Source organism: Varanus komodoensis, unplaced genomic scaffold (genome assembly GCF_004798865.1).
Source record: "Varanus komodoensis strain SLA01 unplaced genomic scaffold, ASM479886v1 scaffold2, whole genome shotgun sequence".
Taxonomy (NCBI): Eukaryota; Metazoa; Chordata; class Lepidosauria; order Squamata; family Varanidae; genus Varanus; species Varanus komodoensis.
The window spans coordinates 2,716,959-2,721,053 of record NW_025335568.1 but is presented as its reverse complement, the minus strand read 5'-3'; positions in this window follow the sequence as shown (position 1 = coordinate 2,721,053).

Sequence of the window (4,095 nt, the reverse complement as noted above, 5' to 3'; positions counted from 1 at the left end):
TGTGAGCTGCCCCGAGGCTTCGGCAAGGGGCGGCATAGAAATGTTTAAATAAATAAATAAATAAATAAATAAGGAGCCTGCAAGAACATCAAAGGAGCACGAGGCGAAGTGGGATGGGCCAAGCTCGGACCTAGACCGGCTTTTCTGCATCTGGGCAGCGTGTTTGCCACCAGCGACTTCAGCTCGCAAACCCGAACCAGCCTCAGTTCTGCTGGAATCGGCAGTATTATTTATTTATAGACTTATTTTCCGCTAATCTTTCCATTAACAGTGGACTACACGGCAGGGCTGTCATAAGATACGTTCTCCCTGCCACAACCACACGCCAGTCTCTGGCTTGCGATATTGGACATCTAGTGGGGCTTGTTGCATTATTTAAGGCCCGATCCTACAGCAGCTTAGGCAGAGTCGGAGGCTTCCCCCAAAGGGGATTCCTCCGGGTGGGCAGGGCTTTGTGACCCTGCGGTACTTCCTGGAGGTACCTAGAGGGTCCGAGAGGTTCCTCTCCCACGGTGGGGCTGGAAAGGAAAGTGTCTCACTGCTGGTCGGAACCCAAATAAAACCATCCCCAAGAGCAGAAGGGGCCCACTTGCCCCGTCTCAGGCGAGCCGCTTGGCACTTTCTGCAAAGGGGGCGATGCAGCTGTTGGCCTGGCAGGAAGTGGAAGCAAAGCCACAGGAAAAGCTGGCTTCTACGGGGACCCGCTCCAGCTCCCAAACTGTTGGCCAGGAGCAGCAACAAGACATGAATGTAAAGGGCTCCTTGCACAAAACTGCTTTCTGGCTTTCCCTTCTTGCATTTGGCTGCCTTCCTCTGGGGGTGAGTCAGGTCTCCCGTCTCTAAATTGGAGCATGCAGTCAGTCCAAATACGGGGAAACCGCAGGGGGGCCTCCCTGCACAGCCTTCTGCCATAAAAGCCTTCCTACGGAGCAGAACCAGCTGTGATTTCTTGTTGTTTTTATGTGCCATGAAGTCGCCTCTGACTTACGTCAACCTTATAAATGGTTGCCCTGCAAAGTCTCCTGTTCTTCACGGCTCTGCTCAGCGCTTATTAACTCAGGGCTGCAGCTTCTGTTATGGACTTGAGCATTATTATTATTATTATTATTATTATTATTATTATTAAACATTTCTATCTTCCATTACTTTCTTCTGCCTTCAATTTCCCCAGCATGGTGGTCTTCTCCATAGAGCCTTGCTTTCTCAGGATGTGCCCAGAGCCCAGTACAACAGCTCCAGTTTCATCATGGTCATTTCTAGCCTTGATTTGATCTAGGACCCACTTGGTCACATTTTGGTTGGTCCAGGATCTTGGCAAAGCTCTTCTCCAGCACTGTGTTCCATATGCACGCACTTTCTCCCAGCCATCTTTTCTTTCTGTCCAGCTTTCACATTAATCCACAGTGAGTAGGAACACAAGAGCACGAATAATCTTGGCCTCGGCCTTCAGTGAAGCATCCTTGCCCTTGAGGTTTTCTCTAGTTCCTTCACTGCTTCCCTTCCAAGCCTCAGTTTGTCTGCATGTGACAGTCGCTGAAAACTTGGCATTCAGGATTCTGGCCCTATTCTGTCACCTTTTGGTTTTGCTTCTCCCCTGACCTTAGCAATCCTGTTCCTTCTGTAATCCATCCAGACCTTTTCCCCTTTTTACTACAGCAATGGCCTTTTTGAATTCTTCCCTAAGAATGTCTCTGGTTTTACTCCGCAGTTCTTCTGGGTCATTTAATTTGAATCATGCAAATCTATTCTTTATATGGACTTAGAATTCCTCAGGAATGTTATTTAATTGTTATTTTTTTGGCACTGAGCTTCCAATAGTGAACTTTTTCAGCTTTACTCTTATTTCTCACATTAAGAGGTCATGGTTGCTATCAGTTCAGCTCCTGGTGTTAGTTTGGCTGGGAAATAGAGCTTCTCCATCTTTTACTTCCAATGGCATAGTCTATTTGAGTTCTGTATCGGCCATCTGGTGATGCCCATGTGTGCAGTTGTCTGATTGGTTGCTTGAACTATGTATTTAGTTAGTTATTTAATTCAAAGCTTTTATATACCATCCTTCAATAAAAGTCCCAGGACGGTAATACAACGAAGTAAAAGTACAGCATCAGATAACAAATTTCATCAGATCAAACCCATCCTAAAACACATTAACACTTAAAAAATCAGGAAAATAAAAAGTGATAAACAGTGATTGCTGGCTTAGATTCTTACCACAGGCCAAATTTTCCCACAATCCTAATTAGATTCTACTTATGTTTCCTACTATTTTTGCATCCCAGTCAATAGAATTAGCAGCAGCATCAATTTCCTCTTGGACACCTGCATAAAAGTTTTCAATTCCTTCTTGTTGTGGGAGCCTAGACTTGAATGATAGTTACACTGAAAGGTTTTCTGGGAGTTCTGATGGACACGATTTAGAAAGATTCTGTATGACGGTTCCTTCCTTGTGTGCTGTATTTTGCCTCAGTATTAGAACCACTCTTTTTCGGAGTTCATCGTTTCCAGGGTAAAACGCTTTGAGTTTGTCTGACTGCAAATGCCCCATTCCCCTCCGCCTGAGTTTGTGCCACCCAAATGCTGCAATGCCCAGTCGTTCCTTTCCTTGCATTCCAGCTGCCGCTTGCCTTGATTCATGCTTCTCCTCCCACATTCGGGGTCCCAGTCTCACGTACCGCGCACCATCGGCCTGTCCTTTCACTTCTCCGTATGCTGGCCACTCCTGTTCAGCTTGGGTCAAGCTGTGTCCGTGCACTTGCCCTTTGTTCACCCCCACCTTGCGGTTGTTGTTAGTCGCAAAGTCGTGTCCGACCCATCGCGTCCCCATGGACAACACTCCTCCAGGCCTTCCTGTCCTCCACCATCCCTGGAGTCCCCCCAAGCCCACACCCACTGCCCCAGTGACCCCATCCAGCCACCTCATCCTCTGCTACCCCCTTCTCCTTTGCCCTTCCATCGTCCCCAGCATCAGGCTCTTCTCCAGGGAGTCCTTCCTTCTCATTAGGTGGCCAAGTATTTGAGGTTCATCTTCAGGATCTGGCCTTCTAAAGAGCAGTCAGGATTGATCTCCTCTAGGACTGACTGGTTTGACCGCCTTGCGGTCCAAGGGACTCACAGGAGTCTCCTCCAGCACCACAATTCAAAGGCCTCAATCCTTCGGCGCTCAGCCTTCCTTATGGTCCAGCTTTCACAACCATGCATTGCAAGTGGGAAAACCATAGCCTTGACTGTATGCACTTTTGTCGGCAGGGTGATGTCTCTGCTTTTTAGTATGCTGTCTAGATTTGCCATCGCTTTCCTCCCCAGGAGCAAGCGTCTTTTAATTTCTTGACTGCAGTCCCCATCTGCGGTGATCTTGGAGCCCAGGAAAATAAAATCTGTCACTACCTCCATTTCTTCCCCATCTATTTGCTGGGAAGTGAGAGGACTGGATGCCATGATCTTAGTTTTCTGCCGTTTGTGCAGTGCCTTCCAACTTGGGAGTCTAATTTTCTGACACTACCTCTGCTTCATTTGGGATTGTTTCCTCATAGGGTAAAAGAAAGTCCGAAGCGGTTTACCATCGCCTTCTTCTGCAACGTCCTGGCTGCCTTTCGGGAGATCCCTCGTCCCCATCACGTCGAGAGAGATCCGTTTGCTTCGGCTGGAGCGACCTTCCTCCGGAGAGAAACTCGCCCTTCTCTCTGTGCTGCGAGCAGCCTAGCCTTAACGCTGTTTCGCATTTCCTCTCAGCAGCTGGAGAGGCGGCGGGCAAGCCCCTCCGATCAGCAGCGAAAGGAATCGAGGAAAGCCACGCGTTTCTCCAGAGCGATGCTATCGCCGCCTCCCTCCCGCTCCCGCTTGCTCCTCTCCCGGCCGCGCACAATCCCCGAGCAGCGCCGAGCGCGCTTTCGCGATCCCTCCCCGTTTTCCGCTCGCTGCTCTATTAGAAGCTCGTCGGTAGAGCAGGGCCGCGCCGGGAGAGCCGGCGATGGACGCGCGCCCTGCCCAATGGCGCCCCGGCGGCGCGGCGCGCCCAATGAGCGGGCCGGGGGCGGGCCTCCCGCGCGGCCGAGGGGGCGGGCGCCGGCGCGCGTCCGCGCAGCGCCAACCATGCCC